This window comes from Anomaloglossus baeobatrachus (assembly GCF_048569485.1).
Source record: "Anomaloglossus baeobatrachus isolate aAnoBae1 chromosome 5 unlocalized genomic scaffold, aAnoBae1.hap1 SUPER_5_unloc_20, whole genome shotgun sequence".
Classification (NCBI taxonomy): domain Eukaryota; kingdom Metazoa; phylum Chordata; class Amphibia; order Anura; family Aromobatidae; genus Anomaloglossus; species Anomaloglossus baeobatrachus.
Window position 1 is genome coordinate 438,438 of NW_027441796.1, and position 23,575 is coordinate 462,012.

Consider the following 23,575-nt stretch of genomic DNA (forward strand, 5'->3'; position numbering starts at 1 on the left):
TTAGATGCGACAGTCCCGGGACTCTACCCAGCTCATCCCGAATTGCCCTGGTGCGGTGACAATCTGGGTAATAAGGAGTTAATGGCAGCAGCCCATAGCTGTCACTAAGTCCTAGGTTAATCATGGCAGGCGTCTCCCCGAGATACCTTCCATGATTAACCTGTAAGTTAAAGAAAATAAACACACACAACGAAAAATCCTTTATTTGGAATAAAAGACAAAAGAACATCCTCTTTCACCACTTTATTAACCCCTCAAAAACACCTCCAGGTTCGGCGTAATCCACGCAAGGTCCCACGACGCTTTCAGCTCTGCTACATCGGAAGCTGACAGGAGCGGCAGTAGAACACCGCCACTCCTGTGAGCTCCATGCAGCAACTGAAGTGAGTCGCGCGATCAGCTCTGCTGTCATTGAGGTTACTCGCAGCCACCGCTCTCAGTTGGAGGACTCCAGCTGTGGCTGCTGATCACCTGAGTGAAAGCACAGCTGATTGCGTGGCTCACTGCAGTCACTCAGGAGATTTGCGATCACAGGTGAGTCCGTCACGTGTGACCGCAAATCAGGCTGTGAAACAGAGAGAGAGAGCTGTGCGATGTCAGTGAAATCGGGTGAAACTCTGACGTCACTGCTGCGGATTCCTGTGTCCTGGCACTGACCTCGGAGGTTCATCTGAGTTCATGACAGCACACAGAGAAAGAGCCGCGGGATGACAAGTCGGGTGAAGTTCATCCGATTTCATTCTCATCGCCCGGCTCTGTCTGTGTTTGCTGTAAGTGTGCGTGTAGCAGAGCTGAATTGCTGGGGGACCGCACTGACAAAAATGCATGTAAAATGCATGCAAAATGCATCCAAAATACATGCGTTTTGGATGCATTCTTTTTGTCAACTCGCAGCGTCAAGTATTCCAGAGGGTACATTTATTTCTGCACTAGTCAGGACGCAGTGTGCGCATGAGCCCTTAATTGGTAAATCAAGTCTTGACGACCATCAGAAAACCAACAGAGTGGAGCAGCAATTTTTGCTTTCAGAATTTGCCAAACGTTTTTAAGATTAGTCAGGTCCTGTTGTCAGATGAGTGACACGGGAGAAGCCATCATGATGTACCATAATTCAAAGGGTTTTATCCAAAAATCAGCTACAAAAGTAAGAATTGGTGAGGGAAAGAACCATTTTTTTTCTTTTTAAACTTATCATATTTTTCAGACCATAAGACATAACTAGGCTTTGAGGAGGAATATAGGGAAAAAGATTGAAGCAAAAAATGTGGTCATGAAGCACTGTTATAGGGGGATCTGCTGCTGACACTGTTACGGGGATAAAATCCCCCAATTCTGTACTAATGTTCCCCATCCTGGGTCCCTTCCAGATATACTGGATGTGTCTCCCATCCTTGTGTATATGTGCTTCATCCTGGTATAGGTGTTGCCCATCTTTATCCCATCCTGATATATATGGCACTTGTCCTAGTATACTGTATATATCCCCATTCTGTAAGGTAAAAAAAAGGAGGGGTTGAATCCGCTCACCTGTTCCTAGAGCCCACGAGATTGGATCGTGCATGGATGCAGAAAGACGGACAGTCTTGTCAATAAGCATAGAATCCAGAAAGAAAACTCCAGCACAGAATATAGGGAAAAATATAGGTAAAAATCGTAGTTTTATTTATAAATCCTTAAAAAGTCCATCATTAGGTCATTCAAACATACTCAGAGTACGCGTTTCGAGCATAGTTGCTTTTACTCCTCTCAGAAGCAATTATGCTCCAAACGCGTACTATGAATATGTTTGACCTAATGATGGACTTTTTAAGGATTTATAAATAAAACTACGATTTTTACCTGTATTATTCCCTGGATTCTGTGCTTGAGCTTTCTTCCTGGATTCTATGTATATATCCCCATACTTGTATATAGCCCTCATCTTGGGCCCATTCTGTTATATATTTCCCCATAATGCTGCACACATAAGATGATGCAGCGTGTGCAGCTGCACACATCGGTGCACGGTGTTCTCTTCTGATCCTGGCAAGTGACTTCAGTATGTAATCAGTGCATGACATTACTGCCATGCGTCCCCAGTTACACGCGGCCATCAGCTGCAGGAATATTCACTGCTCCCCACGCCCAGGATTATGGGCTTGAGGAGCAGTGAATATTTATTCTCTAATAGTAGACACATGTGACTGACCAGCCATAGCAGTAAGCCGGCGTCTGGGTGATCATGTGTGCCCGATATTAAAGAGAATGAATATTCACTGCTCCCCATGATAATAATACTACCCACCTCTTGGTTGGCGCTGGCTTCACTGCCTAGAGGTGGGCGGGATTATGGCGCAGGGAGCAGTGAATACTTTTAGCTGGCATACTGTTAGCTCTTTTTGAGAGGCTTTAGGAACATTTATGAAATGCTTTGATGCTGGATTATATTTAGATAATTCACTAATCTCAGGTTGCCCACTGCTTTATTTACTAAAAAGCGCAGCCCCAGATTGGAGATAGGAACTCTGAAGTATATCACATTGTATATAATTACATTTCAAAACTTGTTGTTTTGTTAATAAATGCTTGTACATATATATTCTTCATGCCTGGCTTTCTCTATTGTCTAGATATGATGATTTTGCCTCAGAACCTCTGGGGTTGGCGCAGATTTATAGACATTTCGCACAAACATTTATGATACCTATGCTGGGATTTTGGGAATTAAATGCCAATCTGTCACTAAGTGTTTAACCCTTAATTAGAAATCAGAATAATATATAAAGACAGTGTCACACTAGGTACGGGGAAGTACCAAGCAAACAAAGTAAGGGAGGGGAAACCCTGAGTCTAGGGAAGGAGGAGATGATGACTGCTGACCAAGCCTACCACTGGGCCCTGGATTCCCTCACCACGCTGCGCCAGATACCTAATCCTAGGCTGACCCTGATCTGGGCCCTATGTAGAGAGCGGTTCGGATGAGCTCTTTGTCAACCTCACCAGGCACTAAAGGACACACAGGGATAACAAACAAAGGAAAACAACAAACAACTTATCGCAAGACGAATCAGTAAGAAGTTCAGTAAATAGCAGCTACTATCCTACTGATGCATGCAAGCCACCTGCTTGCATCCAGACTTTGTGAAGGAAATAAATATCTCCAGTACAAGTCCAGAGAAAATGAGAGTATTTAAACCCAAGGGGAAATACAGATTATTAGCAACTGAAATAAAGAGGAGCTCCCCTGGGTCCTAAAGAAACAAGGATGAAAACCCAGCAGAGGAGATACAAGTACACTGAATACTGACAACAGAAAAAATAAAAAGTCAGAGAGTATTTTGCGCAGCCAAATACTGTGACCTTCTATTGCCGGACAACAAAGGTCTGTCTGTTACCCATGACAGATAGGGACTCTGACTCCAATGATATGTCATTTACTGGACTGCTTGCTGTAGTTTTGATAAAATCACTGTATTATCACTAGGTTATCATCACTAGAGAACTAGTAAAACTGCTGCCATGTATCCTCCATCTCCATTAGCTCTGTATAACCCCGCCCTCACCTGATTGGCAGCTTTCTGTCTATGCTCATTGTACACAGCTGCCAATCAGTGGTGTGGGTGAGGTTATACATATAACAGCATTTCGAGAACTCGTGGATCTAAAGCAAATAAAACTGATCTTTATCAAAACTTCAGCAAGCAGCAAAGTAAGTGACACATCGCTGGAATCAGGGTCTCTACTAATATAGTTTGATTGGACACACATTACAATTAGCTTTGTTACTCTTAATCTATAAATCACATCCAAAGCCATACGCTATTAATTGTTATATATTTAATCTGAAAAGTAGGCAGTGTTTATAAAAATATACATATTACAAAGGGGAACAAAATAATACAGCATATGCAATTACATAAAATAAAAGGGAATAACAAAAGAAAAAATACTGAACCTGGGTCACAGAAATTACCGTATATGCCGGCGTATAAGACGACTGGGCGTATAAGACGACCCCCAACTTCTGCCCTAAAAATATAGAATTTGGGATATACTCACTGTATAAGACTACCCCCGTTCAGTATGCTTCAGTATGCTAAGAGCAGGGGGCCGCACTGTGTGAGGAGGTGTTTTTTTTACTGTCCAGTATAACCAATAGGATTAGTGCAGGGGCCAGCATGTAAGCTCTTCATTAATGTCCCTGCATGGATGCGAGGGGAATCTGGCGTTACTGCACTAATCCTATTGGTTATACTGGACAGTGAAAAAAAAAAACACCTCCTCACACAGTGCGGCCCCCTGCTATATATACGCTATATATCCGCTGTATATATACCAGTATATATGCTGTATGATATACCAGTACGGGGCCGGGCTGTGTATCGCGTTTCCATAACGACGAGGCAGGAACTTCCCTGCTAGAGCGCTGACGTCAAGGCAGAGCTGCTTGCCTCTGATTGGCCAGCGCTCTGCCATTCAGCAGCGGTGACAGGAAGTTCCTCCCTCGTCGCTATGGAGGCAGAATCCAAGCGTGGAACGGAGTGGAGCGGCGCACTACAGCACCCAGGTATATATCCGGCGTATAAGACGACCCCCCACTGTAGCCATTATTTTAAGGGGGTAAAAAGTCGTCTTATACGCCAGTATATACGGTACTTCTGATTTCTGGAGGGAAGGACTCCAATGGAACGTGGAGCAATCCTACACAGCAATGTTCCTTTCACTGAACAAGGATGATAGTCTGCATTAGCTTTTTATAAACACAAGTTACACCCACATACTTCCCCTCTGGTGACTCATAACAGGACTGGTCTTCAGATAACTATAGGATGTGTCTAAAGGCCACTTTACACACTGCGATATCGGTACCGATATCGCTAGTGTGGGTACCCACCCCCATCTGTTGTTTGATATGGGCAAATCGCTGCCTGTGGCGCACAACATCGCCCAGAGCAGTCACACATACTTACCTGTCCAGCGACGTCGCTGTGACCGGCAAACCGCCTCCTTTCTAAGGCGGCGGTTCGTGCGGCGTCACAGCAGCGTCACTGAACCGCCGCCCAATAGCAGCAGAGGGGCGGAGCTGAGTGGGACGTAACATCCCGCCCACCTCCTTCCTTCCGCATAGTGGCCGGGAGGCAGGTAAGGAGAGGTTCATTGTTCCTGCGGCGTCACACGCAGCGATGTGTGCTGCCGCAGGAACGAGGAACAACTTCGTTACTGCTTCAGTAACGATTTTTGAGAGTGGACCCCCATGTCACCGATGAGCGATTTTGCACGTTTTTGCAACGATGCAAAATCGCTCATCGGTGTCACACGCAACTGCATCGCTAATGCGGCCGGAAGTGCGTCACCAATTCCGTGACCCCAACGAGATCGCATTAGCGATGTCGTAGCGTGTAAAGCCCCCTTAGGTCTTAGAAAATGATGAGTTCTCAATTCATATTTTCTATAAGGGGATAAAAAAGGATTTGCATTCCTCCGCTATTTTTCTGTTCAACTGCTGCTTTTATCTCTACCGGTCATAAACTGTCCTTTTCTGCATTCTTGTGCATTCAAGCTGAGAATAGCCTCACATCTGCTAGAGGATTGTCTTTAGTTACCTGTTTCCAAAGGAGGGGGTCAGATTCATAAGCGTCTTATTGAGTCTTTATGGATTTTATTATTTCTATGACACAGGACTACATATTGTTTTTTTCCCAAATCAAGCTTTTATCCCCTTGAAAGTCGAGGTCAGTATTTTGGACACTTGCCTCTACTTGGTGCTTGAAGAGTTCAATAAAATCAGACATTTTACACTCTCATCTACACAAAATAACCTAGATAAAAAAGAAAAGGTTGCCTTAAAATCATTATGCAATGATTCAGATATAGTAACTATATCAGCTGCCAAGGGGGAATGGAATAGTCATCCAAAACAGAGATGACTACCATGGTTTTCGTTTTATAAGATGCACCGGATTATAAGACGCACTGCAAATTCAGAACAAAAAAGGTGAAAAAAAATGGGGTCCGTCTTGTAATCCATTGGTGTCTTACCGAAAGGGCCAGTAGCAGTGGTGAAGGGGTCACAGGAGGCAGGGGTGGTGGGTGTGTCAGAAACTGTAGGCTGTACTGGTGCAGACACCGCAGCACACTGGTGGAGACTCCGCGCAGACACCGCACAGCTGCTGCAGACACCACACAGCCACCCCAGCAGCAGCCACCGGAGACCCCGCACAGCGGCTGCAGGCACTGCACATTCGCCCCAGCACCATCTGCTGCAGACCCCGCACCATCTGCCTCAGACCCTGCACCATCCGCCGCTGACCCAACACTAGCTGCCTTAGGCAATGCACAGCCACCGCAGCATTCCCCCGGCCTATTGCGACCACTCTCCACCACCCCAGTAAGCTACATTCAGATTATAAGACGCACCCCTCACTTTCCTCCCAAATTTTTGGGAGGAAAAGTGTGTCTTATAATTTGAAAAATCCGGTATATAAGAAAGCTCAGAATATTCTCTCCAACTCCTTAGACTAAAGGATTACAATTGTACAGGTGCGAGACTAAAAAGCTGTTTGATTACTTTTATCTAATTTCCATGTATTTTGGCGTCCTGAAAACAAAAAAATATATAGAAAAAAATACTGGACGGCAGGATTTGCCACAAAATGCAAAATTCTCTTCAAATTTAGTAGGTTTTTCACTCAATTTTTTGTATTTTTTTGATCTTAGATTTTTAACCAGATTTAAAGCCCAAATACTATTAATTAATTAACATCAGTTAAAGATGTCGTTCCCCATTCATTCCACTTCATACCCCAATCTTCACTCAGCAACTCGTCCCAATCCCCATGGCACAGATATACCAGTACTCAAGGCCCCTGCTACCGTGAAAGAGATAACTATCTCCAAGGAAGGTGGAGTTATATCTGAACCAGAAGATGAATCAAGTTCTTACTTTGAAGATGATACAAGACCAACATTGTTTTCCCAGGAAGAGATGAATGATTTGGTAAGAGACTTGAATCTTCCCAAAGATGCCGGTGAGTTAGGCTATGTGCGCACGTTGCGTCCTGTCCCTGCAGAAATTTCTGCAAGGATTTGAACAGCACATGTGCGCTTCAAATCGCTGCAAAAACACTGCGTATGATTGCAGTGGAAAAGCCGATTGCAGTGGAAAAGCCGATTTCATGCGCTCTGGATACAGCCCCCACCATAGACAGAGCGGGACCTGCATCCAAAGCGCATGGAATAAGTGACGTTGCTTTTTAGAACGCAGCGCTTTGGCAGCATGCAAATCGCTGCGTTCTAAAATGCAACGTGCGCATGGATTATGCACAATCTTCATAGATTGTGCTGGCGACGCAGGACGCATGCAGTTACGCTGCGGTGCAGAATGCAGCGTGACTGCATGCAATACGCACATGTGGGCACAGAGCCTTACTCGGATCAAGACTCAAAAGCAGTTTATTGTTGCCATGGGTGTCTTTTTCATGGTTCAGACATCGTGAAGACAAGTTTGTTCCTTACTTTGCCCAGGAAGACAAGCTGGTTTGTTGCATCAATGTCGAAGGTTTGATGGCTCAATTCAAAATCCAATATGATTCAGCGCAATGGCGTCTTTTTATAGATTCTTCAAAACGAAGTCTCAAAGCAGTTTTACTCCACAACGGCGGTCTTTATGCTTCCATCCCTGTAGGTCATTCCGTACACCTCATGGAAACCTACGAGACTTGGAATTGGTTCTTCATAAACTTAAAAATAAAGAATACGGTTGGCAAGTGTGCAGGGATTTGAAAGTCTTGTGCATGCTGCTCGGGCAACAAGCTGGCTATACTAAATACCCTTTTCTGAGTCTATGGGACAGTCGAGATCAACAAAATCACTTGACCAATAAGGGTTGGCAGCCGAGGGTGCTCACGGTTGGTGAAAAAAAAATGTCCTCCGAGAAACTTTGGTACCTTCCCATAAAGTTCTTCTACCACCTCTCCACATAAAATGAGGATTGATGAAGCAATTTGTAAAATTACTATCAAGAGATCGACAATGCTTCAAATACTTGGTCACCAAGTTTCCAGGCCTTTCGGACCAGACATTAGAAGGCTTATAGCTGATCGAGAGTTTAGCAATACCATGACAGATCCTCAAAATGAAGGGTGGATGGCATTTCAAGAGGTCATAGAGGGACCTATCCCAATTTGCTGCCTTTTTGCCCAACTATTCCCCACTATGTTGGAGAGGAGGTAATCAAAGAGGTTCACTTAGTCACATGTGGTGGTATTGCCCCAAGATACTTACATTTTGGCAAATGGTCTTTGATATGGTACACTTGACTACTGGTCCCGGCTAGACCTCAACCCTGCTCTGGCGATCCTTCATATAGGTATTGATTTAATCCCAGACTCCTTCAAAAGCACAAATTCCCATTTTTTAATTGCAAGTAGACAATGTATTGCATATAGGTGGAAATCCTCAACCCCTCCAAACAAGGAAGAATTGGTCGGAAGACTCAATGCTCACTATGTGTATGAATTGCGTTTGGCGCCTAGTCTACATAGGAAAATTGCCGTATCTAAACAATGGGAATTTTGGACGACTTCTCCTTTGTCATCTGCATTACACCCCGTCAACTCTCCTCCAAACCCAATTCCAAGCCCCTCACATTCCGCATAATGTTTACCATACTGTGGTTAATTCTTTGCTAAATATGTTGAATCAGATCCAATGTTACTCAAAGTATTCTCATGTTGGTGGCTGCTCGCCCCCCCAACCACCCCCTTTTCCTTATTTTTCCCAATCCCCTTTTCCCTCCTTTCCCTTACCCCCCCATTCCCCTCCTTGGTTCTTCTTTTCATTTTCTGTTATTGAGGTCAACAGGGACATTTAATGTCTCAGAATGATGATATACATAAGCTATATGGATTGTTCCCTGTTACCCGTTGTACTGTTGTAATATTATATATACAGTACAGACCAAAAGTTTGGACACACCTTCTCATCTCTAGAACAACTGTTAAGAGGAGACTTTGTGCAGCAGGCCTTCATGGTAAAATAGCTGCTAGGAAACCACTGCTAAGGACAGGCAACAAGGAGAAGAGACTTGTTTGGGCTAAAGAACACAGGGAATGGACATTAGACCAGTGGAAATCTGTGCTTTGGTCTGATGAGCCCAAATTTGAGATCTTTGGATCCAACCACTGTGTCTTTTTAGATAAAGTGAACGGATGGACTCTACATGGCTGGTTCCCACCGTGAAGCATGGAGGAGGAGGTGTGATGGTGTGGGGGTGCTTTGCTGATGACACTGTTGGGGATTTATTAAAAATTGAAGGCATACAGAACCAGCATGCCTACCACAGCTTCTTGCAGCGGCGTTCTATTCCATCCAGTTTGCGTTTAGTTGGACCATCATTTATTTTTCAACAGCACAATGATCCCAAACACACCTCCAGGCTGTGTAAGGGCTATTTGACTAAGAAGGAGAGTGATGGGGTGCTACACCAGATGACCTGGTCTCCACAGTCACCAGACCTGAACCCAATTGAGATGGCTTGGGGTGAGCTGGACCGCAGAGTGAAGGCAAAAGAGCCAACAAGTGCTAAGCATCTCTGGGAACTCCTTCAAGACTGTTGGAAAACCATTTCCGGTGACTATCTTTTGAAGCTCATCAAGAGAATGCCAAGAGTGTGCAAAGTAGTAATCAAAGCAAAAGGTGGCTACTTTGAAGAACCTAAAATATAAGACATATTTTCAGTTGTTTCACACTTTTTTAAGGATTTCATTCCACATGTTTTAGTTCATAGTTTTGATGCTTTCAGTCCTGAAAATAAAGAAATCTCTTTGAATGAGAAGGTGTGTCCAAACTTTTGGTCTGTACTGTACGCATTTTGGAAATGAATAAAAAAATGATAAAAAAAAAGAGGTCATAGAGAAATTTTTAGGCAATAACAAAGATCCTAACTAGAAAAAGATCGTCGTATGAATTCTGAAAGCATTTCAAGCTTTATAGGTGCCTGCTGAGTTTGAAAGGGCATTTCCTCCATTCCCACCTTGACAACTTTCCTGAAAATTTGGCAGCTGTGAGTGAAGACCAAGGTGAATGATTACACCAGGGCATTAAAGAGATAGAAAGAAGATAGCAGAGAAGATGGAGTATTACACTGATGGCAGACTACAAGAAGATACCAGGGAAGATGGAGCTTTACAATGATGGCAAACTACAAGAAGATACCAGGGAAGATGAGACATTACAATGATGGCAGACTACAAGAAGATACCAGGGAAGATGGCGCATTACAATGACGGCAGACTACAAGAAGAGAGCAAGGAAGATGGAACATTACAATGATGGCAGACTACAAGAAGAGAGCAAGGAAGATGGAACATTACAATGACGGCAGACTACAAGAAGAGAGCAAGGAAGATGGAACATTACAATGATGGCAGACTACAAGAAGAGAGCAAGGAAGATGGAACATTACAATGATGGCAGATTACAAGAAGATACCAGGGAAGATGGAGCGTTACAATGATGGCAGACTACAAGAAGATACCAGGGAAGATGGAGCATTACAATGATGGCAGATTACAAGAAGATACCAGGGAAGATAGAGCATTACAATGATGGCAGATGGAAAGAAGATACCAGGGAAAATGGAACATTACAATGATGGCAGATTACAAGAAGATACCAGGGAAGATGAAGCATTACAATGATGGCAGATTACAAAACGATACCAGGGAAGATGGAACATTACAATGACGGCAGACTACAAGAAGAGAACAAGGAAGATGGAACATTACAATAATGGCAGATTACAAAACGATACCAGGGAAGATGGAGCATTACAATGATGGCAGACTACAAGAAGATACCAGGGAAGATGGAGCGTTACAATGATGGCAGACTACAAGAAGATAGCAGGGAAGATAGAGCTTTACAATGATGGCAGACTACAAGAAGATACCAGGGAAGATGGAACATTACAATGATAGACTACAAGAAGATACCAGGGAAGATGGAACATTACAACAATGGCAGACTACAAGAAGATAGCAGGGAAGATGGAGCATTACAATAATGGCAGACTACAAGAAGATACCAGGGAAGATGGAGCATTACAACGATGGCAGACTACAAGAAGATAGCAGGGGAGATGGAGCATTACAATGATGGCAGACTACAAGAAGATACCAGGGAAGATGGAGCATTACAATGACGGCAGATGGATAGACGATACCAGGGAAGATGGAACATTACAATGATGGCAGACTACAAGACGATACCAGGGAAGATGGAGCATTACAATGACGGCAGATGGATAGACGATACCAGGGAAGATGGAACATTACCATGATGGCAGACTACAAGAAGATACCAGGGAAGATGGAGCATTACAATGACGGCAGATGGATAGAAGATACCAGGGAAGATGGAACATTACAATGATGGCAGACTACAAGAAGATACCAGGGAAGATGGAACATTACAATGATGGCAGACTACAAGAAGATACCAGGGCAGATGGAGCATTACAATGATGGCAGACTGCAAGAAGATACCAGGGAAGATGGAGCATTACAATGATGGCAGACTACAAGAAGATACCAGGGCAGATGGAGCATTACAATGATGGCAGACTACAAGAAGATACCAGGGAAGATGGAGCATTACGAGGATGGCAGACTACAAGAAGATACCAGGGAAGATGGAGCGTTACAATGACGTCAGACTACAAGAAGATACCAGGGAAGATGGAGCATTACAATGATGGCAGACTACAAGAAGATACCAGGGAAGATGGAACATTACAATGATGGCAGACTACAAGAAGATACCAGGGAAGATGGAGCATTACAATAATAGCAGACTACAAGAAGATACCAGGGAAGATGGAACATTACAATGATGGCAGACTACAAGAAGATACCAGGGAAGATGGAGCATTACAATGACAGCAGACTACAAGAGGATACCAGGGAAGATAGAGCATTACAATGATGGCAGACTACAAGAAGATACCAGGGAAGATGGAACATTACAATGATGGCAGACTACAAGAAGATACCAGGGAAGATGGAGCGTTACAATGACGTCAGACTACAAGAAGATACCAGGGAAGATGGAACATTACAATGATGGCAGACTACAAGAAGATACCAGGGAAGATGGAACATTACAATGATGGCAGACTACAAGAAGATAGCAGGGAAGATGGAACATTACAATGATGGCAGACTACAAGAAGATACCAGGGAAGATGGAACATTACAATGATGGCAGACTACAAGAAGATACCAGGGAAGATGGAGCATTACAATGACAGCAGACTACAAGAAGATACCAGGGAAGATGGAACATTACAATGATGGCAGACTACAAGAAGATACCAGGGAAGATGGAGCATTACGAGGATGGCAGACTACAAGAAGATACCAGGGAAGATGGAGCATTACAATAATAGCAGACTACAAGAAGATACCAGGGAAGATGGAACATTACAACGATGGCAGACTACAAGAAGATAGCAGGGAAGATGGAACATTACAATGATGGCAGACTATAAGTAGATACCAGGGAAGATGGAACATTACAATGATGGCAGACTACAAGAAGATACCAGGGAAGATGGAACATTACAATGATGGAAGACTACAAGAAGATACCAGGGAAGATGGAGCATTACAATGATGGCAGACTACAAGAAGATACCAGGGAAGATGGGGCATTACAATGATGGCAGACTACAAGAAGATACCAGGGAAGATGGAGCATTACAATGATGGCAGACTACAAGAAGATACCAGGGAAGATGGAGCATTACAATGATGGCAGACTACAAGAAGATACCAGGGAAGATGGAGCATTACGAGGATGGCAGACTACAAGAAGATACCAGGGAAGATGGAGCGTTACAATGACGTCAGACTACAAGAAGATACCAGGGAAGATGGAGCATTACAATAATAGCAGACTACAAGAAGATACCAGGGAAGATGGAGCATTACAATGATGGCAGACTGCAAGAAGATACCAGGGAAGATGGAGCATTACAATGATGGCAGACTACAAGAAGATACCAGGGCAGATGGAGCATTACAATGATGGCAGACTACAAGAAGATACCAGGGAAGATGGAGCATTACGAGGATGGCAGACTACAAGAAGATACCAGGGAAGATGGAGCGTTACAATGACGTCAGACTACAAGAAGATACCAGGGAAGATGGAGCATTACAATAATAGCAGACTACAAGAAGATACCAGGGAAGATGGAACATTACAATGATGGCAGACTACAAGAAGATACCAGGGAAGATGGAGCATTACAATGACAGCAGACTACAAGAAGATACCAGGGAAGATGGAACATTACAATGATGGCAGACTACAAGAAGATACCAGAGAAGATGGAGCATTACAATGATGGCAGACTACAAGAAGATACCAGGGAAGATGGAGCATTACAATGATGGCAGACTACAAGAAGATACCAGGGAAGATGGAGCATTACAATGATGGGAGACTACAAGAAGATACCAGGGAAGATGGAGCATTACAACGATGGCAGACTACAAGAAGATAGCAAGGAAGATGGAGCGTTACAATGACGTCAGACTACAAGAAGATACCAGGGAAGATGGAGCATTACAATGATGGCAGACTGCAAGAAGATACCAGGGAAGATGGAACATTACAATGACGGCAGACTACAAGAAGATACCAGGGAAGATGGAACATTACAATGATGGCAGACTACAAGAAGATACCAGGGAAGATGGAACATTACAATGACAGCAGACTACAAGAAGATACCAGGGAAGATGGAACATTACAATGACGGCAGACTACAAGACGATACCAGGGAAGATGGAGCATTACAATGACAGCAGACTACAAGAAGATACCAGGGAAGATGGAACATTACAATGATGGCAAGCTACAAGAAGATACCAGGGAAGATGGAACATTACAATGATGGCAGACTATAAGTAGATACCAGGGAAGATGGAGCATTACAATGATAGACTACAAGAAGATACCAGGGAAGATGGAGCATTACAATGATGGCAGACTACAAGAAGATACCAGGGAAGATGGAACATTACAATGATGGCAGACTACAAGAAGATACCAGGGAAGATGGAACATTACAATGATGGCAAGCTACAAGAAGATACCAGGGAAGATGGAACATTACAATGATGGCAGACTACAAGAAGATACCAGGTTAGATGGAACATTACAATGATGGCAGACTACAAGAAGATACAAGGGAAGATGGAACATTACAATGACGGCAGACTACAAGAAGATACCAGGGAAGATGGAGCGTTACAATGACGGCAGACTACAAGAAGATACCAGGGAAGATGGAACATTACAATGACGGCAGACTACAAGAAGATACCAGGGAAGATGAAGCATTACAATGACGGCAGACTACAAGAAGATACCAGGGAAGATGGAGCGTTACAATGACGGCAGACTACAAGAAGATACCAGGGAAGATGGAGCATTACAATGACGGCAGACTACAAGAAGATACCAGGGAAGATGGAGCATTACAATGATGGCAGACTACAAGAAGATACCAGGGAAGATGGAACATTACAATGACGGCAGACACTGTTGGACACTTCAGAGAGACATTCCAGATGCTCCTCACAAGCGTAAATGTACCAAGAGGAGCCTCACAGGGAAGAAGAATCGATTTTACTGTGTGTTAGTGGCTCATTCCAATTAAAAATAAAATTATTTTCATAAAAAATTAGTAATAATAAATTAATTTTATGAGTCTATTTTCATTTATTTTGAGGTATTGCCTTATTTAACATAGTTACCTAAATTGTCAGAAAATGTCATTTTTGGATTCAGTGCACCCAAAACATAAGGATTACGTAGAATAAACAAAACAGCTCATGAAAAAAAATTTTTTCCAGACCTGTGTTATGAATCCTTTTTCAACATTTAAAACAAAATATGATCTCCTCATAATAAAAACTTTTGAGGAAGGAATCTTAAAGAGAACCAACCACCATCCAACATATTGTATAAAGATTTAGCACAGACATCAGCTGGATTGATTGCAATCTACGGTAAGTAGTAGTATTTTTCCAAAATGTCATATTCTCATTTTTTATATAAAGAGGCACCAATAGCACTATACATCCCGCCTTGTCTGACTTACGTATAACCAAATAGTTGTTATTTTTTTTTGTTCACAATCAGCATTAAATTGATTTTTTTGTTAAATTATATACTTTTTTATTTTTATTGGAGGAGACATATTGGTGCAGAGCCAACTGGTCCCTTTCTATCATATTCTGGAATCACATATAGATAGAAAGAATCATAGATAGATAGAATCATAGATAGATAGATGGAATCATAGAATCATAGATAGATAGATAGAATCATAGATAGATAGATGGAATCATAGATAGATAGATGGAATCATAGATAGATAGATAGATAGAATGAAAGATAGATAGATAGAATCATAGATAGATAGAATCATAGATAGATAGAATCATAGATAGATAGATAGATGGAATCATAGAATCATAGATAGATAGATAGATAGATAGAATCATAGATAGATAGAGGGATAGACAGACAGATAGTTAGAGTGATAGATATAGATAAATACTGCATCTCAATGTAGGTGAAGGAGTCAGATTAATTTGTTCCCATAAAACTACTATAAAGAAATGAGGAAAAAAATACAAATACATTTTTATTTTTTTTCATCTTCACCACCTTGGATTCAAATCAGCAACGTTCAAAACTTGTGTCCAGCAGCCTCCTCCCCTGGCTTTCCTACCTGTCCTAAGCTGTTGAGCCACTAGGATTGATGATGTCAGAGGGAGGATTTTACATGACATAATTTTACATAAATGAACCTACAATGCAGCCTCTTACACAGCAGATTACACAGGACACTGCTCCATTGTACACAGCAGCGTCTCTATCTCCTGGATTCTAGAGAGAGAGGAAAAGAGGATTTTTTTTTTCTTCTAATAAAATTACTAAAAATAATAAAAAAAATAGAATAATGTAATTTTATTACACTTTTTTTTCTAAAATAATAAACATCACAAATCAGCAAATAACATGGACATATTTGGTGTCCCTGTAATCATAATGACCCGAACAACACAGTGATCAGGTTATTTATGGGGATCGGTAAATGGTGGGAAAAAAATGTCGCAATTTATTATTTTTCTTTATTAAAACCCATAAAAAATGTAATAAAAATGTAATAAAAATGTATCACTGAGGCCGTGTTCACACATAGCGTAAATGCTGCGTTTTTTCTGCAGGTGTCCGCGCCACGAGTGCAATAACAATGTTCTCTGATTATTGCGTGTTTGCGGTATTTTTTATACATTGTCCCCCTTATTTGATACATGTTTGTGGATGATGTGAATCCTGAAGATTATAAAGAAAGAAACACGAAATCCGCACAGTTCCGCGGCGTCTTTAGAGGCACCAAGGGTGGAGATTTCAGGACGTCTGATCCACTTTGCTTGGACATTTAGTCCGTGTTCACATGTAGTGTAAATGCTGCATTTATTTCTGATGTTTTTTTGCACATTTATTCTGCTGTGTTTAATTGTCCAAGTAAAGTGGATGTGATTCCAGGAAAAGACGCTCCTGAATTCTGCGGTTTTCAGGGTTTTTTTCTCTGGAGGTTTCTATGTGGAGCTTAACAAAATGCAGGAAAAAGCTTCTCAGTACAATAAAAAAAACACTTAAAAACGCAGATTCACATCTGAACCAAAAACACATTAAATAATGGAGAAAAGGCAGAAAAAATGCAGCAAAAATGGAAAAACCAGAGAAGATTGTTATTGTGTAGTTTGGTGCAGACAGAAACAAAAAGAAACAATTTATGCAACGTGTGAACATGGCTTTATAGGTACAAATAAGCAACATGTCATATAGTGACACATAGAAATATAAAAACAATTCTGACTGCTATGAATATGAATGAACAGTCCGGGACATCTGCTGAATGACCCTTACTGCCAAATGGTTGTGCCTAGGGGCGTGGCCAAAATTTGCCGCACCGCATACTTTGTCCCTCTTTCCTCTCTTGAAAAGTTGGGAGGTATGCCTCTGCTACTTGTCCCAGGTTTTCCAGGATATCTGCTACATGTCCGTCCACAGCTTTCAGTCTCCTGTCTGCCTACAGCTTCCATTACCTCACTTTGTGAGCCACTGACAGAATCCAAGACCACGGCTCCCAATGGCGCAGTTACACACTCTTTTGGGGGCATCCCTTTGAGGGGGTCCTGTCACCCCCCTGTCCTGGGTCTGGGCTCTTCTCCCTTCCCCCGGGCTGCTAAACTTTCTTGTGCTCCACATTGGGCTTTGCCAGTATCCAGTGTGCTCCATGTGTGGAGCTTCCTAGGCCTATATAAAGCCTAATAGCGCTATTAATTCCATAGCACTTTACATACATTGGCAACACTGTCCCCATTGGGGCTCACAATCTAAATTCCCTATCAGTATATTTTTGGAGTGTGGGAGGAAACCCACGCAAACACGGGGACAACATACAAACTCCTTGCAGATGTTGTCCCTAGTGGGACTAGAACCCAGGACCCCAGCGTTGCAAGACTGCAAGGCTAACCACTGAGCCACCGTGCCGCCCAACATTAGCAGAGGTCTTGGAAGAATCAGGGACGAGTAGCTGAAGTTCAGAAGCCGCAGCAGGAGACGTTCTGGAGACCACAGACAGGTCGCTGTGCACAGACAAACTAACAGTCTTACTACAAGGCACAGGTTTATGTATTATGTATGTTTATTTATTTATATAAATTAATAAATATTAATTATTATTATTATGTCTGCTTGTGGCTTCCAGTGCCGCACTTTATGAGTGTGACGCCCTGGACTAGCCAGGGGTCACAGATAGGCTGAGTCACCCCTATCTGTCCCAGATGTCCACACCCGGGGGCGGGGTCAGGCAGTTGGCCATGCCCACCGAAGAGGATTGATTGGCAGGGGCGGGGAAAAACAGACGGAGATTGTGTTAGGGAGAAGAAAGGAGAGGAGGTAGCTGTGAGAGCTGTGGAGTAAATCTGTCAGGGCCTAGGTGGGAGCCTAGGAACCCTGTGGCCAGGAGACAGACGGTGGTGGCCGTCCGCAGGAGGCCGGGAGTAGAACCGGCGGAACCGACAAGGTACTGGGACAGGGTAGTGGCCCACCGGTACCGAATCGGCGAGTCAAACCGAAACCTGAGCACCAAAGGGTACTCAGACCCCGTACGAGGCCCAGAAGCAACTGGACCGAGTCAAATCAACTGATTGCGGCTTGGTCTTGAGGTCCACTCCCACCCAAAGTCCCGATAGACGGCAACAGCCCACCGAGGGGGATAGGAAGCCATCGCCCAGGCACCGCAATCCCACGGACCAGCGCCTGCGGGCAAGAGGGGTCCTCCAGCACCTACAAGTCGGGGAGCGGACTACCGTTGTTGGGACATAGGCAGTCACACAGTAAAGAGGGTGTAGGGAAAGACGACACCACCAACCCGAGTAGGGGGAATCACGCAGCCGGCTGCGGGCATCGACCACAATCCCGTTTTTGGTTTACCAGTGACTCCGGTGTGTTTCTTCTGAGTGAGTACACCAGTGCCCTCAGGCACAGTGCCGCGCTACGCCGCCCTGCCCCCCTCCAGCAGCTCCATCATCACCCCAGCGGGCCCCGGGACTCACACCCCCTACCCACAGAGGGGTCAACACCTAGCTGCGCCACAACACCGCACCCGAGAGCCCCCACCATTACCAGCAGTGGTAGTGCCTTCAATCACCACGACCCGTGGGTGGCGTCACGAACAATCTCCATAGCGGCCCCGGCCGCGCACCCACCCGATCACCAAAACAAACCCCCCTTTTCAGAGTGACCCCCGGGTCCGGGGACGCTCGAGACACCGACACACACCCGAACCCGGACCCGAGCGGCTCGGCGGCAGCAGCCGAGCCCCAGGGCAGTACATGAGCCCCTGACAACACTTAGAAATGCAATTAAAACTGGGAACACATCAGACATCGTATACACGGATCCGCTCCGTACACCTCGTACACACACGGCTCTGCTCCGTACACCTCGTACACACACGGATCCGCTCCGTACGCCTCGTACACACACGGATCCGCTCCGTACGCCTCGTACACACACGGCTCCGCTCCGTACGCCTCGTACACACACGGCTCCGCTCCGTACGCCTCGTACACACACGGCTCCGCTCCGTACGCCTCGTACACACACGGCTCCGCTCCGTACGCCTCGTACACACACGGCTCCGCTCCGTACGCCTCGTACACACACGGCTCCGCTCCGTACGACTCGTACACACACGGCTCCGCTCCGTACGCCTCGTACACACACGGCTGCGCTCCGTACGCCTCGTACACACACGGCTCCGCACCGTACGCCTCGTACACACACGGCTCCGCTCCGTACGCCTCGTACACACACTGCTCCGCTCCGTACGCCTCGTACACACACTGCTCCGCTCCGTACGCCTCGTACACACACGGCTCCGCTCCGTACGCCTCGTACACACACGGCTCCGCTCCGTACGCCTCGTACACACACGGCTCCGCTCCGTACGCCTAGTACACACACGGCTCCGCTCCGTACGCCTCGTACACACACGGGTCGGTACACCTCGTACACACGGCTCCGCTCCGTACACACACGGCTCCGCTCCGTACACCTCGTACACACGTGGCTCCGCTCCGTACACCTCGTACACACACGGCTCTGCTCCGTACACCTCGTACACACACGGCTGCGCTCCGTACACTTCGTACACACACGGCTCCGCTCCGCACACCTCGTACACACACGGCTCCGCTCCGTACACCTCGTACACACACACGGCTCCGCTCCGTACACCTCGCACACACGGCTCCGCTCCGTACACCTCTTACACACACACGGCTCCGCTCCGTACACCTCGCACACACACGGCTCCGCTCCGTACACCTCGCACACACACGGCTCCGCTCCGTACACCTCGTACACACACGGCTCCGCTCCGTACACCTCGTACACACACGGCTCCGCTCCGTACACCTCGTACACACACGGCTCCGCTCCGTACACCTCGTACACACACAGCTCCACTCCGTACACCTCGTACACACACGGCTCCGCTCCGCACACCTCGTACACACACGGCTCTGCTCCGTACACCTCGTACACACACGGCTCTGCTCCGTACACCTCGTACACACACGGCTCTGCTCCGTACACCTCGTACACACACGGCTCCGCTCCGTACACCTCGTACACACGCGGCTCTGCACCGCACAACTCGTACACACACGGCTCCGCTCTGTACACCTCGTACACACACGGCTCTGCTCCGTACACCTCGTACACACACGGCTCCGCTACATCCACACTGTAAACCCCTCCTGACCCCACACATAAACTTCCCCTCATCCAGCACCATGACAACCAGCACAGCAGAGTCCTGCATACACTGAGGAGCTGATCATGTGACCCTGACTCCTCCCCTCCATGTGACATCATCACAGGTCCTGTAAGCACAGAGCAGCCATATATCTAGTGTGCGGCTCTGCAGGTGGAGGTAGGTGCAGGGTATTATATATCTAGTGTGCGGCTCTGCAGGTGGAGGTAGGTGCAGGGTATTATATATCTAGTGTGCGGCTCTGCAGGTGGAGGTAGGTGCAGGGTATTATATATCTAGTGTGCGGCTCTGCAGGTGGAGGTAGGTGCAGGGTATTATATATCTAGTGTGCGGCTCTGCAGGTGGAGGTAGGTGCAGGGTATTATATATCTAGTGTGCGGCTCTGCAGGAGGAGGTAGGTGCAGGGTATTATATATCTAGTGTGCGGCTCTGCAGGTGGAGGTAGGTGCAGGGTATTATATATCTAGTGTGCGGCTCTGCAGGTGGAGGTAGGTGCAGGGTATTATATATCTAGTGTGCGGCTCTGCAGGTGGAGGTAGGTGCAGGGTATTATATATCTAGTGTGCGGCTCTGCAGGTGGAGGTAGGTGCAGGGTATTATATATCTAGTGTGCGGCTCTGCTGGTGGAGGTAGGTGCAGGGTATTATATATCTAGTGTGCGGCTCTGCAGGTGGAGGTAGGTGCAGGGTATTATATATCTAGTGTGCGGCTCTGCAGGTGGAGGTAGGTGCAGGGTATTATATATCTAGTGTGCGGCTCTGCAGGTGGAGGTAGGTGCAGGGTGTTATATATCTAGTGTGCGGCTCTGCAGGTGGAGGTAGGTGCAGGGTATTATATATCTGGTGTGCGGCTCTGCAGGTGGAGGTAGGTGCAGGGTATTATATATCTAGTGTGCGGCTCTGCAGGTGGAGGTAGGTGCAGGGTATTATATATCTAGTGTGCGGCTCTGCAGGTGGAGGTAGGTGCAGGGTATTATATATCTAGTGTGCGGCTCTGCAGGTGGAGGTAGGTGCAGGGTATTATATATCTAGTGTGCGGCTCTGCAGGTGGAGGTAGGTGCAGGGTATTATATATCTAGTGTGCGGCTCTGCAGGTGGAGGTAGGTGCAGGGTATTATATATCTAGTGTGCGGCTCTGCAGGTGGAGGTAGGTGCAGGGTATTATATATCTAGTGTGCGGCTCTGCAGGTGGAGGTAGGTGCAGGGTATTATATATCTGTGTGCGGCTCTGCAGGTGGAGGTAGGTGCAGGTTATTATATATCTAGTGTGCGGCTCTGCAGGTGGAGGTAGGTGCAGCGTATTATATATCTAGTGTGCGGCTCTGCAGGTGGAGGTAGGTGCAGCGTATTATATATCTAGTGTGCGGCTCTGCAGGTGGAGGTAGGTGCAGGGTATTATATATCTAGTGTGCGGCTCTGCAGGTGGAGGTAGGTGCAGGTTATTATATATCTAGTGTGCGGCTCTGCAGGTGGAGGTAGGTGCAGGGTATTATATATCTAGTGTGCGGCTCTGCAGGTGGAGGTAGGTGCAGGGTATTATATATCTAGTGTGCGGCTCTGCAGGTGGAGGTAGGTGCAGGGTATTATATATCTAGTGTGCGGCTCTGCAGGTGGAGGTAGGTGCAGGGTATTATATATCTAGTGTGCGGCTCTGCAGGTGGAGGTAGGTGCAGGGTATTATATATCTGGTGTGCGGCTCTGCAGGTGGAGGTAGGTGCAGGGTATTATATATCTAGTGTGCGGCTCTGCAGGTGGAGGTAGGTGCAGGGTATTATATATCTAGTGTGCGGCTCTGCAGGTGGAGGTAGGTGCAGGGTATTATATATCTAGTGTGCGGCTCTGCAGGTGGAGGTAGGTGCAGGGTATTATATATCTAGTGTGCGGCTCTGCAGGTGGAGGTAGGTGCAGGGTATTATATATCTAGTGTGCGGCTCTGCAGGTGGAGGTAGGTGCAGGGTATTATATATCTAGTGTGCGGCTCTGCAGGTGGAGGTAGGTGCAGGGTATTATATATCTAGTGTGCGGCTCTGCAGGTGGAGGTAGGTGCAGGGTATTATATATCTAGTGTGCGGCTCTGCAGGTGGAGGTAGGTGCAGGGTATTATATATCTAGTGTGCGGCTCTGCAGGTGGAGGTAGGTGCAGGGTATTATATATCTAGTGTGCGGCTCTGCAGGTGGAGGTAGGTGCAGGGTATTATATATCTAGTGTGCGGCTCTGCAGGTGGAGGTAGGTGCAGGGTATTATATATCTAGTGTGCGGCTCTGCAGGTGGAGGTAGGTGCAGGGTATTATATATCTAGTGTGCGGCTCTGCAGGTGGAGGTAGGTGCAGGGTATTATATATCTAGTGTGCGGCTCTGCAGGTGGAGGTAGGTGCAGGGTGTTATATATCTAGTGTGCGGCTCTGCAGGTGGAGGTAGGTGCAGGGTATTATATATCTAGTGTGCGGCTCTGCAGGTGGAGGTAGGTGCAGGGTATTATATATCTAGTGTGCGGCTCTGCAGGTGGAGGTAGGTGCAGGGTATTATATATCTAGTGTGCGGCTCTGCAGGTGGAGGTAGGTGCAGGGTATTATATATCTAGTGTGCGGCTCTGCAGGTGGAGGTAGGTGCAGGGTATTATATATCTAGTGTGCGGCTCTGCAGGTGGAGGTAGGTGCAGGGTATTATATATCTAGTGTGCGGCTCTGCAGGAGGAGGTAGGTGCAGGGTATTATATATCTAGTGTGCGGCTCTGCAGGTGGAGGTAGGTGCAGGGTATTATATATCTAGTGTGCGGCTCTGCAGGTGGAGGTAGGTGCAGGTTATTATATATCTAGTGTGCGGCTCTGCAGGAGGAGGTAGGTGCAGGGTATTATATATCTAGTGTGCGGCTCTGCAGGTGGAGGTAGGTGCAGGGTATTATATATCTAGTGTGCGGCTCTGCAGGTGGAGGTAGGTGCAGGGTATTATATATCTAGTGTGCGGCTCTGCAGGTGGAGGTAGGTGCAGGGTATTATATATCTAGTGTGCGGCTCTGCAGGAGGAGGTAGGTGCAGGGTATTATATATCTAGTGTGCGGCTCTGCAGGTTGAGGTAGGTGCAGGGTATTATATATCTAGTGTGCGGCTCTGCAGGTTGAGGTAGGTGCAGGGTATTATATATCTAGTGTGCGGCTCTGCA